At 39.1% G+C, this 15,967-nt stretch overlaps 1 pseudogene; it reads right to left on the minus strand.

The window, feature by feature from the left end:
* LOC140845665 (uncharacterized) overlaps window positions 1-8,175 on the minus strand; it is a 66,893-nt pseudogene extending 58,718 nt beyond the window's left edge.
* Between the last annotated feature and the right edge of the window lie 7,792 nt (window positions 8,176-15,967).

The following is a 15,967-nucleotide window of genomic DNA, read 5'->3' on the forward strand; positions in this document are numbered from 1 at the left end:
ATTAGTTCTTTTGCTGATATTTCCCCATTGATCTCCCATTTGCATAAAACTCATCCACCTGTATATTCCTCAAGAAAGGCTCAGGTGTACAGTACAGGCACAGATCTTGCACATTCTAAGAAGTTTTTCTATAGTCTGGCCCCTTGAATGACAGCTTGACTGGATGCAAAATCCTTGGCTTACAGTTTTTTTTTTCCTTGACTTTCTTGAAAATATTATTCTGCTCTCGATATCTCTGGTGCAAGGCTATTTTCTTACCCTCATTTTTTTGCCTTGAAGCATTGACATATTTTCCATTGTTCGAGTTTTACTAGGATAATTCTCAAGGTTGATCATTTCTGGCTAATTTTTCTAGGTTTCTTCATATGTACACTTAACTTTTCTCATTTCTAGCAATAATTTTCTTGGATTGTGGTATTGGTTCTGTTCCATTGTTTTGTTTTCTTCAAGGATTCTAATTATATATTTAAATTCTGGTATATGTATAATCTTTCTTTGCTTATCTTCTGTTTCAGTTCCTTTCTCTCTCTCTCTTTGCTATTGTACCTACTTTGTTTTTATTCCTTCAGTTTTCTTGGTTTTACTCAGTATTTCTTATTAAATTTTCATTCAAATATATTTTCCTTGGACTCCTAATCATTTATTCTTCATTTATGAAATCTTTTCCCTTCCATTTCTGTTTTTATTTTTTAAATATCTGATTCTAGATTTTCTTTTTTAAAATTTATCCTAAGTGAGGTTAATGCTCGCAGTCCAGTGACTACCAGGAAGAAGAGTGCATTGAAAGTCATTGACTTGAAAGACAGGCGGCCAATGAACAAGGCCTTCTTCATCTGATTAAAAATCTAGATATTTCCCCATGTATTTACTGAATGTGGTTCGGCAACTTATGAATGATTGGTTAGGTGTTCATAAACCCAGAGAGATGGACACTCTGCAGGTTTGTAGGGGGGCAGAAATTTATTCATCTCACAGTGTAAGAATAACAAAGAGACAATTTTTTTCTTAATTTTGGTTCCAGATATTAGGTTGTGTATTTTAGGGCTGGAGCTGGACAGTAGGACTAATAATACCTTGTTCAGCCTTAGGTAGATAATTAAATAAGTGGTGATAAATCTTTTAGTAAAAAAGGGTTACACATGTTTATAACTTTAAGTGGGATGCTTTCTGTTAAAGTTGAATAGCAAAAGAACTCTAGAGCCATAGCTGTGGGTTTTTTCTCTGCACAGAGGTCTCATTTATGTTTCTTATATTGCATAATGTTTGAGAGTGATGACCTACTTGTCCTTGTGGTTAGGCAACACAGCCTGACCATTTAAAGTGTTAAAAGCAACTGTTATTAATAGCTTGTTTAGCCCATCAATGTTTTGTAGAATACAGTTGCTGCTTTCCAGAAATATTGGCAGGCCCATCGCTCTTACGTTCTCATCAATAACACAACAGGTTCTAATAAAAGCCTTTTCCTTTCTTTTTTAGGCTATTCTGCATAAAACTTGCAACTAAAACTGCTATACTTCACAGGCTAATAATTTTATTTAACCTGAGTATAAACACAGTTAATGTGCTATTGTCATACTTTTGAGGATTCAGTTGACATACAACATGAACTAGGAAATGCCCCCCACCTAGGGCAACCCATAAGTGAGGCTACTTGTACTTTAGCAGATGTGCGGGAGGTTGAAACAATAAGGGCATGGAGCAAAGTATGGGCTACGACTGAAAGGAGAAGTGCACAAGGCCCTGTGAAGGTCTCCAGGACCTGAAAGAAAAATTCAATGGGCAGCCCAATAGAATCTTGTTAGAACTGTGGCAATATTACAAGAGTTTTGGGGTCTTTTGGGCTACTGGAAAGGGTTTATCCAGCACTTGGTGCAAATTCTGAGGCCCTTATACCAGTTGGTACGGAAGGACATCAGGTGGGACTGGGATGAGACACATGCAGCTGCTTTTAGTGCTGCCAAGTGGGCAGTCAAGGTCGTACAGAACTTGAATGTAATGGACTCACCAAGGCCCTGTGAACTAGATGTTCATGTAACCGAAGATGGTTATGGATGGGTTCTTTGGCAGCAGCTTGAACGGACACGCCAACCTGTTGGATATGGTCACAACTATGGAAAGAAGCAGAGGTCCGGTACACCTCAGGGGAGGAAGAAGGGGACTGAGGGGTATTATGATTAGTACACATGGTGTGGGGGGATCATGGGGAAGACAGTGTAGCACAGAGAAGACAAGTAGTGACTGTGGCATCTTACTACACTGATGGACAGTGACTGCAATGGGGTATGAGGAGGACTTGATAGTATGGGTGAATGTTGAAACTACGTTTTTCATGTGAAACCTTCATAAGAGTGTATATCAGTGACACCTGAATAATAATAATAAAAAAGGCTGCAGGCTTATGATGGGGATTATGTTGAATCTACAGCTGATCTAGGGAGAACCGAAATTCAGTTGAATTTTGGAATCCCTGAACATGCCACCTCTCTTCATTTATTCTTCTTTAATTTTTCTCAGGAATTAAAAAAATGTTTGTTATTAATAACAATGTTATGAAGGATTCACATAAGCAACATTGCGGTTACTACATTCACCCATGTTATCAAGTCCCCGCAACACACACACACACACCCCTTTACAGTCACTGTCCATCAGAGTAGTTAGATGCTGCAGTGTCACTACTTGTCTTCTCTGTGCTATGCTGTCTTCCCCGTGACCTCACTACATTATGTTGTGTTAATCGTGTTGCCCTTTAATTCCCTTCTCCCACCCTCCCCATCCACGCTTCCTCAGTAATGTTTTATGGTTGGTTCAAACCACCCTCTCCCTAGCAACAAGGTTCCGCCATAGAGCGAGCGGCTCTGGGTGTAAGGAAGGTGGTGCCGTAAAGCCGTGAGTGTCATTAGACAGGGTTGGTGCGGAGAGAAGCGGAGGAAGTGGCTCGAACATTCGGGCGGCCGCAGGAGGAGCAGACGGATTCCCCCAGGTGTGAGCGCAGACTGCAGGCGAGCCCGCGGCGCAGTAACGGTGAGTAGCGGGAGGGACCGGGTAGCGGCGGAGTCCGGCAGCCGGGGCGACCCGGGGGTCATGGGGGCGAGGCGGCCGGAGCCGGGACGGCCAAGTGGGTCGTAGCGCTCTCTGCCCGCCTCCGCCGCCGCAGCTGCCCGACCCGCGCCGCGGCCCCTCCGCTCGTCCTGACCCGTTAAGTCTCTTACCTGGTTTCTCTCCCGCCGGCCGCTCCTGCCGCCGCTGCCGCCCGCCCCCTCACCCCCGGGACGGTTCGCCGCCGCCGCCGCATCCCCGGCGCTGGGCGGGCGGCCGGGACGCGGCCGGCCAGTTTTCTGGTCTGGGTGGAGCGGCTTGTTGCTTCTCTCCGCGCGTTTCCCCACTCTGCTGCCCCTCGGCGCCTCCTCGTCTCCTCATCCCCGTCCGTGTTAGCCTCCCTCAGCGCGGAGGCCCCCGGGAGCCGGGGAAGTAACTTGTGCTGGCGCGGACCCTGCAAAGTGCTTGCCGCGCGCCGCGGCCCCGGCCGTCGTGGTCGCTGTCACTCGGCCCCGCGTCTTGGGCCTGCCGGGGCTGCGGGCGCGCGGCGTGTGGCGGCGGATTGCGGGCTGCGTTTCGTCCGTGCGCGCGTGTGCGCGGGTCCCGGCCGAGTGTCAGTTAGGAACTGTAGCTATTGGTAGGAGACTGTAGAGTATGGAGGCGTGGGAAAAGCTTCAACGTCTGTTTTGCAGTACCAACTACATGTGTGCTGGAATTACTAGTTACAGATGCTTGTGACCACTTAATTCCCTCTCCCCTCCCTCTTTCCCCATCCATACTTAAAATTAAATGTGAATGGAAGATAAACGTGGGAATTAGGTCAATTTCTTATTTTTATTGCTGTATTCTAAGACTGTTCAAAGATCTTTCTCTTTTAAAGTATTCTAATTTCAAATTTTCAGATAAGTTTATTCCAATTTTGGTTTTTAGATATCTTAAATAATCCAGTTTCAAATTTCTTTTTGTAAAATGTGATACTGTTGTTATTTAGATAGCTCAGTTACTATTCGTGGTCATCAATGGACAATATATCCTAATTTTCCTAATCTAAGATCTTTATATCTATTCAGTCTACATTCTAATTGAATGTTTGGGTTTTTTGTTAAATGCTCAGTGTGAAGAGTTTTGATTAGAAAATTCATGATTCTCTTGGAATCTTACATTTTTAATATGGAAGGCATCCTCAGAGGTCCGTCCCTTTTTATCTGAAAACTGATACAGATAAGCTCAAATTTAGGGTCTTTCAAGTTAGAAGCTGCTTAAGAGGCTTTCACATGGCTTTGAGGAGGAGTCATAGTCACGTGTGGGACAGGGCACAGTGATACTCTTCAAAGAATAGATGGTGCTAACTTGGGCTCAGGATAAACTTACTCTGCCTTAGATCTTGAAAAGGCTGTACAAAATCACTGTTTCTCTTTAATCTTTTCTCCTTTCCACCCTAAAAAACTAAGTCGGAATTAGTTTTGTAATAAAGTTGCTATTACTGATGTAATAAACATTCGTTTTTTAACCTCCATCAAGGTTAAAATCTAGACATGCTCATACCATACTGAAGTTTCTTGTCAAAACTGATGTCCCGATAATGCTTCCTGTAGGAACTAAGTTCCTATTCCTTCATTTCTTTTTTAGCCCTCTTTTGATACTCTTGCTTTTTGCTTCTTTTTTTTGTGGGGGTTGCTGGGGGGATAGTTGGAGGAGAGAAAGTAATTGCATATTAATAAATATTGATTAAGAAAATTAATGAAATAATTTTGGAGCTGTAAGAATTTGGAGAATAAACCAAATCCATTTTTGCAGATAAGAAAACAGATTGAAGACATAAAAGGACTGCTCAAGTGCTAGTACTACTTAGTATATATAGTAAGTACTAGGTTATAGCTTTTCATACTCGGAGCTCAGTATTCCTCTTATTAGACTGTTTGTAACAGCTGAGAACTGGATGCCATGAATTTTCAAATTTATCATAGTTCAGACCAAGATGTTTAGAATGCTTAGTCATTTCAGGTAGAAGTATTTCTAACCACTTGCCAAAATTGTATAAAAATTTAGTAGTTGGTGTGACTAACAAAATATTTGAGTTGTAGAGAGTATTGCTTATAGGCATATTCCTATTTGGATTACAATTTTTACTTTTCCCATTCTCAACTGCCATTCACTCTGCCCATCCCAATCCTCACTTGTACCCCATCTAATGTGTTTTATATATGTTCTTGGTTATGTCTCTGTCCTTGTAAAATTATCTAGTTCTTTTGTGTGTTTTGCATCTGCAAAGCTGCCATTTTGCTATATATTTTACTTTGTTCACTCAGCATTCTTTGAGATCTGGTCATGTATGTACATCTAGGTCATTGCTACTAACTGCAATATTTCATGGTTTACTTTATCATAAATGCACAAATGGTCACAGTGACCTCTTTTTCCAAAGGTGAATTGATAGAATCATAAAATAAAGTCAAAGTTTAACAGTAGCAAGTAGAAGTTTTGGAGAGCAATCTTTGATTCAGGGATGTTGACATGACACTTTGGGGAAATTCTATAGACTGTGAGGAGAATGTTGGATAATTTTAAGTGATTTATGAAGAAGGTAGTAGTACTATTTAAGAGTAGGCACCAGGGGTAAAGAGAGAAGACTTAGATCGTTCAGAGCAGTTCTTCATCCCCTGAGGACCACATTCTTTTGAGACTCTGATGTTAGCTTACAGAAATTTCCATATAAATTCTACAGTTTTACAACTACATGAAAGTCTTTCTATGTATGAGTCAACGCCTAACCCTATTCCCACTTAGAACCTGTACTTTAGAGGTTCTTGAGAGGTTTTATCCTGTAGCTGTATGCTCATGATAAATGTAAGATAATTTCAGCTGTTGTTTTATTAGCTACTTCAAGTAGTTTAACTTTCAGTGGCACTTGGTTTTATCAGGCAAAACAGAGGACTGTTACTGATTTTTACTTTAGAGCTGAAACTATGTATATGGCCTAATTTACTTTCAGGGATCCTTCAAAGAGACAGTATTCCGTCCTTAATTTACTTGAGTGGCCTGTTTTTCTTTTGTAAGACTAATAAGTACGTATGTTACTTGTTTTGTTTGTTTTGTGGTTGTTTTTGCACTTCTTAAAAATTTTGGTATCATTAATATAGAATTACATGAGCAACATTGTGGCTACTAGATTCTGCCCATTATCAAGTCCCCACCACATACCCCATTACAGTCACTGTCCGTCAACATAGTAAGATGTTATGGAGTCACTAGTTGTCTTCTCTGTGTTATGCTGCCTTCCTCATGCACCACCCTACGTTATGTGTGCTAATCGTAATGCCCCTTATTCCTCTTCTCCCTCCCTCCCTTCCCACCCACTCTCCCCAGTCCCTTTCCCTTTGGTAACTGTTAGTCCATTCTTGGGTTCTGTGAGTCTGCTGCTGTTTTGTTCCTTCATTTTTTTGCTTTCTTCTTATGGTCCACAGATGAGTGAAATCATTTGGTGCTTGTCTTTCTCCACCTGGCTTATTTCATGTATGTTACTTTTAAATAAGAAAAGCTCTTGCAGCTGAATAAAGACATTTATTTTTTAAGAATATGTATAAATGTATAGCAGTTTACAGCTTTGACCATCAGATAATTTGGGATGTTAACGAAGAATTCTGGGTAATTATGACAGGTCCCACCCACTTCTCTGCTAGGGAGACTAGGTCATGTAATATATGGTATTTTAAGTTGTTCTGGATTAATCCATCTCAACAGCACAGGAGAGTAAAGTATACTGTGGTAGATATTGTGGTATAACCTTCATAAAGTGTTTCACAGAAAATAAGTATTTCTTGATTATATTTTTGAAAATAATGCAAAATTGCTGTGTTACTATGTATTTCACTTGTGTGTGTTAGTGTGAGGACCGTAAGAATCTGAACTTTTTCCACTTCAAAATTGGGCCAAATGAGTCCTCTCGGGTGATTACATTATTTTATCTGTGTCTTGAAGTCTCCAAGTTGTTCCTCCCTTCCCCTACCAAGCATATCTTTCTTTCAGAAGTCAAAACAGGGGGATTCATTTTATGAATTATTAACTTATTCTTTTGGTACACACAGGAAACCATTTGTATGATAAACTATAGCAATTTAATGTTTGGTTTTTGTCGATGGAGCTGCAGCTAATCTTTAAGACCCACTGATAATGTTTTAGTAATAGCAGTTAACATTCCGAAAGGAACAGTAAATCACCTTACTTTTCATTTTCAGATTTGTATAATTTTACAATTTGGTACTCGATGACATTCTTTGTAGAAGATGAGATAGTATAATGTATCGTAATGCCCCTTATTCCTCTTCTCCCTCCCTCCCTTCCCACCCACTCTCCCCATAGTATAATGTATCAAACATTAAATGATTGCCTAATGTGTTGTAGGACTCCTAATTGCTAGGGATACAATGGTGGAAAAAACTGGTTTTGCACATATGGAGCTCATGGTCAAATGGTGGATAGAGACATAGAGACAGATACTGTTAATACAGTACAGTCACTAAAATATAGAGAAATGGAAAGAATGGTCAAAGAAAGCATTACCTGGAGAGATAATGTCCAAACTGAACATTAAAGGATCAGAGAGAGAGAAGGTGTGTGTGTATGTGTATGTAAGAATCGAAGTGAGGGGCACAGGGGGATGGAAGCAGAGGACCAACCGAGAGGAGAACAGGAGCAAAAGCACATTGCAAATAAGGGGCAGAGAGTGATGGAGAGGTATGGAGGCAGATTGTGGAGGGTTCTTTATGCCATGTTTAGGAACTTAGACTTCATCTCTGATTCTATGTTTTGGGAAGCCATCAAAGAGTTTTAAGCAGGAGCCTGATCTGATTGTAGTTAGGTTTAACAGATTACTCTGGTAGCTGTTGTGGATTATAAATTTGAAGGGAAAAAGATTTGAGGCAGGGAAGCCATTTGGAAGATAGTGGACTTAATGAGAGCTGATGAGGGTTTAGATTGAGGCTCAGTTCATAGAAATGGAGAAGAGGGACAAACTTCAGATTGTTTACCTTTGTTGTTGGTAAGTAAGAAATTCAGTAGGACTTGATGCTTGCAAGTAGTCAGTGGAGAAGTAAACAAGCTTAACTCCAAACTGGGTTCTAGCTGGGGTGACCGCATGGAAGGTAATGACACCAAACTAAGAGAGAATTTGTAGGGATCAATTTAGAAGCTCAGGAAGTCAGTTTGGGATGTTGTGAGTTTGAGATGGTAGTGAAATATCCAGTGCAGGGTGTCTAACAGGGCAGTTGGCCTTTTGAATTTGATACTGTGGGATGTGACGGGCTCTGGGCTGGAAAAATCAGTGTCTGAAACCATGGGACCATATAGGGCGTGTATGTGGGCTCAGGAGAAAAAAGAGAGCAGAAGACAGCGTCTTGGGGACCATCAGTGTTTCAGAGTCAAGCAGAGGAAGGGAAGTCCCACAAAGGACAGAAAGTGCTAACCAAGGACAAGTGAAGTAATGAGTGATCACTATTGGATCAAAGTGAGAAGAGAAACTATGCATTGTTAATGAAACAGGTTGGTACAGTTGTGATTTCTTTAGTTGCCCTCTGTAGCCTAAATGAGTGATGGAGATCAGGAGGTAGCATTCATCTAAGGACTGAGGTTTTACCAGGCTGGTACAGTGAAAAATGATGTGTAGGGAAGCTAAGGTATTGATTTAGAGCAGTTTAGATGATCCATTGTAGCAAATGTTGCATATTATGTTCTGTGTATTATTCTGTATAAATATTAACCTATTTAATCCTCGCAACAACTGTAGTTGTCACAGAAGATTGTAGAATGTAAATTCCATGAGGGCAAGGAGGTATTTTTTTATTTGTGTATTCCCAGTGCCTGGCATAAAGAATGGGCTCAAATACTTGTTCAGTTAATGAGTAGATACGAAGTGTACATATTATCCCATTTTACAGGTGTGGAAGATGTAACTTATGCTACTTAATGGCAGAGCTAGTAGGGGGAAGGAAGTGAGTCTAGGAGAGGGAGCTGGGATTCTAGGACTGGAGATCTCTACGAGGTGTCCTAGAAATGGAAGGCAAGAGAGATAAGAGGAGGAAGTATGGTCAGAGAGTGCAGTGTTGGATTCTACCTTTTTGAGGTGGAGTTGTTCTGGGTGATGACAAAGGGACGAGTTTTAGGACTGGAGTAGAACAGAGGATATTTCATTGCTGAAGCTCAATGGGACAATACGTAGATGTTGAGAGATTCCTAGGGTTTAAAATAAAAGTTTAGGTAGAGAGGAAGATTATGAGCAGTCCTCAGTAAGTGGGGAGCTATTACATGGAAATGTATAGGTGAGGAACAATAGAGAATAGTTGTGGGATTTGCATATAAATCAAGTATAAAAATCAAATGAATAATTATATCTGACTTGATTGTTTATAGTTCATGATGCGTGATCAAAACCAAAAGATTCTATGATATGACTGCCCTTGCATTGTTCACCATGTAAGAACTCGTTCGTTATACTTCAGAAGATTGGAGACTGTTGAGAGTTAAGGTTTAGGGTTGATTAATGATTGTGTATTGAGTCCCCTATACAGAATTTTGTTGTTGTTAACAACCATTTGATCAATAAATATGAGAGGTGCACTCTCAGCACCACTCTTGCACAGTTAAGCCTCGAGTCCCCTGGTTTGTCCTTTCAGATCTTCGATATCTCGAGTCTCTTCCATTATCTGCGGGTCAGAGGCAGGGAGGGATTCAACAAATAGAATAGATGAATGTCTATTTCTTTGAATCCAGGTTTTTAACATAGGTTGGGCTTAGATCTGGTTTGCTGAAAAGACTGGAATAATCTGAGCTTGCTGAATATGATTTATTTTTCCCTCCTGGATATGGATTATCCTTTTGGAAGACTTCAAAACTACTCAGAATATAAATATGAAAGTTTATAAGTTTGCCTGATACTCCAGCCATACTTAAGGTATGAATTCTAAATGTTACATTTTCCCCTTCAAAAATCCTACCTCACTCTTTTTATATAGTAGTAGAGAGAATTTTGTGTCTGTAGCAGCAGCATGGCCCACCTCTGTGTTCGGAAACGGTTGGGTACACATCCCAAGGATAGTAAAAACAGAATACATGTGCTCTTCTAAATCTTCAGCCACTGCCCAGTGGATCCTCATTTGTTCCCTTGCTGACCCTTTTACCCTCCTTCTCCTCCAAGTATCTTTTTGAATCCTTTTGTTTCAAGAAGCTCTTGAGAGCTCTCTTTCTACATACATTGTGTGACAGAAGAAAAGTAAAAATTCAATTCAACAGTAACTGATACTTACACTTTCAGAATGTTTCAGTAAACCTAAGCAATTAATCCTGGTTCATTTTTAAGATTACTGAATCTCATATTTCATTTGCTCGGAAAGGCTCTCGTGTAATTTCATAGATTTCAATAGCATTGTAATTTCTGTCCTGGTTTATTTCCTTTCAGAAAAATATGAAAACCCAGTGATTTATTATAGGTTTATATTAAACCTAATTTCACTATTTATTGTATTGATTTAAAGCACTGATTAAAGTACCTGATTTATGGAAATTATCATTTTGTGGTTGAATACTTATGCCTGCTTGTCCTTTTGTTTGTGTATGTATGTGTGTCTTTCCCACAAATGAGTGAGTGCTCTTAGGAAATCACAAGTTAATCAAATATGGTATGAAATATGTTTGTATAATTAAAAGTTTGGAGGAGATGATTTTCAAAGATGCCTTTTAGAGCAGATATACCATCATTTTGTCGTTCTCTGTGCTCTGTCCACTTTACTCTTCGTATGCAGCAGCTGCAATACTGCTAAAGGACCTTTGACACAGAGCCCATGAATACCCCAAGTATGATTTTACTTTCACCTCCCTCTTTGGAGACCTAAATGTTTGTCAAATCAGATGTGTGTTGAGGAGGAGAACAAATCATGGGGTCAACTTGGCATAATCCCCACATTTATCTTTATTATAGAGGTTTATTGGGGGATGGGGTGACAGTTCTTTCTGAGGAAAAAGTGCAAGTGAATGTAGGTGGACTTGCTGTCATCTTCATAATTTTCCCTGCAGCCTCGCCAGCCCGGTGATTTCCATACATTAACATAGAGTAGAGTAGGTGGTATCTGTAGTCTCCATTTGATCCAAGTACTGTTACAGGAATATTACTTGACAAATTAAGGCACTGTATTTGGAAGTATTTAGCTTTCCCCCTATCAGTAGACTAGATTAGATTATTTTTTTTATTTGTTCAGGTATGTGTATAGTATGTATTAAAATATTTTCTGTGTAAATTTTTGTGAGTCTGGTAACTTTACCAATTCTGAAGTATAAAATATTTAAATATAAACATACTTCAATAAGTACTTAATACCTAATGGGAATTAAATTTTATACTAATAAAAATGGAAAATTCTTGAAATTTCTTTTATCCTTTAAACTTTCTGAATTAGGTTCTGATAATCTGTTTGAAAATTAGGAATATGCTTAGACTCACATGACTTTTACTGGCAGAAGCTACTGTGTCTTTACTGATTATAATCGATTAGAAGCTGCAAACAACAATTGCTAATTGTTAAACTGTAAGAACATTGCAGAGAACCATATGACCAAAGTAGTTAGCTTTACCGTTTGTTCACTGTACCCTATACTCTTTGTTTCAGAAGAAAGGCTCTATTCAATGTCTTATGAGAAGAACCTTCTCCCTTTAGACAAGGATTGGGGGAAATTGGAACTAATTCATTTTTTTCTTGTTTTGCTGAACCAATAGTCTTGTGACTAAAACTGTTGCTGTTTTAACAGATTTAATAAAGAAATATTAATTTGAAACTCAATAAGTATTACATAGAGTCCAGTACTTTTGACTTTGGAGATCATAGAAATCAAGGTATTTAAATATTTGTTCAGATAGTAAGTTTGGACTAGAAGGAAATGTTTTCTACCAGAGGAACTGGTTTTGATATTAACAACTTGGGGTCGAGAGGAGTAAATTGGGGAGGTGGTTTAGCCCAGATTAACCACTAACATGCTAAAAACCCAAATTCATAGGCATTATACTATTTATATTTTCTACATTTTCATTGACTAGTCTTTTTTATTTCAGGCCTCCCAAGTTTATCCGTAACTCCATTTACAGCTTTATCCGTAACTACATTTAGCTGAAGATGAAGGCATAGATTTTGGGGGAGTTGTTTTATACAATGTAAAAATTCTTTCACAGCTATTTAAAATAGAAACATTAATTTCAGCTTCAGAATTTACTTAAAGGTCAACTGATAACCTAAAACTCATATTTTTTCCTCTAAGTTTGTCACATTTTTCAGTAAATGTGGTGACTGGAGATCCTATGTGCTATTGTCCAGCTGTACAAAACTACTTTCCAGAAGTCTTGATGTTTCCCATAAAGGTATATAGACAAATCAAAATCTTAACACTTTTTATGGGTTATGAGACTCATCTTGACTAAGCAGAATATCTTTGGGACCACGAGTCTAAAGGGAGAATGTTAGCAGAAAAAGGAAGCTGTTACCACAGACAGTGTCATAAACTTTTAGGAATCATCATGCTACAAGGGAAATCATGAACATGCTGGAAGAGCTCAGAAATCTTTGCTGTGCGGGCTGTCAGAAAAAGACAAGCACATATTCTTTCACTCTTTAGTGCCCTAATCACTTTTGAAAGGGATTTGAAAAAGTCTGAGGGAAATGAAATAATAGATTTTTAGGTTGGAAACAAATTTTAAGGAATCAATCTGATCTGGTCATTTTATATGTAGGAACTGAGAGCCTTAAAAAGTTGTGTGATTTGGTGAAGATTATAGAGCTAGTTTGAACTAAAAGCTGTAACTCCCCTACTATATTTGGTTGGTTAAAAGTGTGAAGTCACTTTTAAAATGTAAGGTTATGTGGGACCATATGACAGAACTACTAGCCAATTTTACAGTTTGTTCACTGTACCTCCTCATCTACTTTGTTTCAGAAGAAAAACTGTTCAGTGACTTGGGTGAAAGACTGTGACCTTCCCACAAACTAAAATTGCTGGAGAGTTCTTGCTAACTTGATATTTCAATTACTTCAGGGTTATTTCTAGGACCTAGATAGTTATACTTCAGAATCCTGGTTGAGGGGAGATGTAATAGCAAATGAGTTTAAGAGTCATTGATATATGGAGGCCATAGACCCAAATTAAAGAATGTGAGTTTAGTACAATACTTTTTTGAGATGTTTTATCAGTTGCCCTTACCAATTTATCTTAAAACTAGATTGGTTTGAGGGTAATGATAATTCTTTTGGCAATAAGTACATAAATGGATCTTATATAGGTATCCATTTTTTCTTTTTTTCATGTGGATAAGGCATTCTGATGTTCTTAGCAAGTATGTCTTGATAAGTCAGGCATAGACCACTTGTTGAAGAGAATAATGAGATGATAACTAAAGTAGAAAAAATCCCATTAGAAAAAATAAACATTCTTTTCACTGTGTTTTTATCTGGTTATTCTTTATTGTATAAAGGCAACTTAAACAATCTTGTCAACCTTCACATTTCTTCCTGCCTTAGAGATATAACCATACATGTTCAGTGATGTCAGTTATCAGGTCTTCTGTCACTATATGGCGGGAGCCATGCTACTCAGCTGTGTAGCAAAGCTCAGGCTGGAGGAAGACCCCTGCAAAGCAGGGGCCTTCGCAGCCGGCTCCCCCTATTACCACCTTGATTTTGTTATTCTCCATTATACTATTGGCTTTGCTTTTGCTCGCATTTTTGCCAAAGACTAAGCTAACCTTTGATAAGCAGCATGGAAAGGAGGAGAACATAAACTTCCCCAAAGCTTTTCAGGACAGTGCTCCTGAAGAATAGAACACGCAGGGGCCAGATGGCTATCTTGGCATAGAATACCAAAACCTGCAGTTAGTTAGTCAAACATTGACTACCCCATCTCCACTTAAGTGGGAATGCCTCCCTCATTTGCAATGCTAGTGAAATTAGTGATGAAGAGTTTTATAGGAAAATTAGAGAAATAGAGTTATGAGAGATTACTGAATAGAATAACCCTGTCTGACACTTAATCCATCTTCTCATGTTTTCTTCTATTTGCTACTTGTACAACTTTTCTTCCTTTGTCATTACAGCCATTTACTAAAATTCATGCCTTATATGTGAAATTACCAAGTACCATAATTTTCCAAGAAGTAAAGATACCTCAAGACAAGTGCAGGGCCGGGAAGCCACAGGGCATAAATCTGCAAAGAAGTAAAAAGCTAACATTTTCAAAGAACATTACTTCTCTCTCAGTCACCAGCTTTACATCTCCCTGTATGGCCCCGGAAGATGGCTGGTTAGCCAGAGATGGGTAAGATTCCTCAAGGGAGGAACAACCTAAGACAGGCACAGTCGCAGGGGGGCCATCAGGTGAGAAAATGGGGGCCAACAGAGGTGAGGCTTAGAACCACCCCCCCCCCCCCCAGTTTTGAGAGAAATTGTCTACACCCGTGGATGTTTTGTTGCCCTTGTCTGGCTTGGATTGATACCTAGTCTATAGGCACAGACCTGATCATCTACACTTGCCGTCTTACAGCACTAAATCATGCTTTCCATCTATATCTTGCATCTACCTACATCAACATTTTATTAGAAATGTAAAGGAGAAAATGTGAGATTCACATATAAAGTATAAAAATCAAATGAATAATGATACATGATATTTGACTTGATTGTTTATAGTTTAAGATTTGTAGTTAAAACAGAAACAGTTTCTATGACATGAATGCCCTTGCATTGTTCACCATGTAAAAACTTGTTTAGACCCTGCAGTAGTGGAGTCATGGAGACCTGTATATTATATGTCAGGGAGATTTTGGTATCCACACAGAAGAAAGAGAAATGTAGATAAGAAGGGGAAATTTAGTTTGCTGCTTACTGTGCCCTATAAAAGGGTGTATAATGAAGATATGAGTTTATGATTTTAGATTGATTATAAATTTATTACAGCCTCTAAGATTATTTTTGTGGGAAAGAATCACAGCCAACTGTGGCAGTAGGTGACCTGTATTTCACCCTGAGCTGATAGACTCCATAGTCACTGCTACATACTGCACACTCCTATGGTCACATGCACTACTTAGAAACTGTGTTGCATAGAAATGTAAAACATGAAAGAGTACATGTTGCTAGGAAAAGTTTTGGTCAAGGAACAGAAAATGATCACCTAACACTTGACCAACCATGAATAGATTAGAAAGAAGAAAGCTTGCCTATACCTATTAATGAACTGCCCATACCAATTAATCAACAGAACAATAAAAAATAATCATATCCTTGTGCAAAATGGTATAAATAAAGCTGTCATTGACACTTTGTCGAGAGATCACTTCCATCTGACTCTGTGTCCTGTCTCTCCATGCACCGACACCGTCTCATCCTTTTGGGTTTCACACACACCCCTGGACTCCAGCAACTATCGATTACAAAGTAAATAAATATTTAAATCTTAAATCTTTAAATGAAGAGACATGGCACTTTTTTTTGCACCACTTGATAATACTTGCACAAAATACTTGTCTATCCTCAGACAGTACTTCTGCTAACTCAGCCCTTTCCTTGGGGTTAAGATTAGACAGGATTTACACAGCTTTAGGAGTGTGATTTTTTAAGAAATTCAGATGACCAGCAGGCACATGAAAAGATGCTCCATATCCCCAATCATCAGAGAAATGCAAATTAAAACCACAATGGGATATCACCTCACACCAGTTAGGATGGCCAACAGCCAAAAGACAAACAACAAATGCTGGTGAGGATGTGGAAAAAGGGGAACCCACCTACACCACTGGTGGGAATGTATATTAGTTCAACCATTGTGGAAAGCAGTATGGAGGTTCCTCAAAAAAACTAAAAAAAGAAATATCATTTGACCCAGGAATGCCGCTTCTAGGAAT

The sequence above is a fragment of the Manis javanica genome, chromosome 2 (genome assembly GCF_040802235.1).
Source record: "Manis javanica isolate MJ-LG chromosome 2, MJ_LKY, whole genome shotgun sequence".
Lineage (NCBI taxonomy): Eukaryota > Metazoa > Chordata > Mammalia > Pholidota > Manidae > Manis > Manis javanica.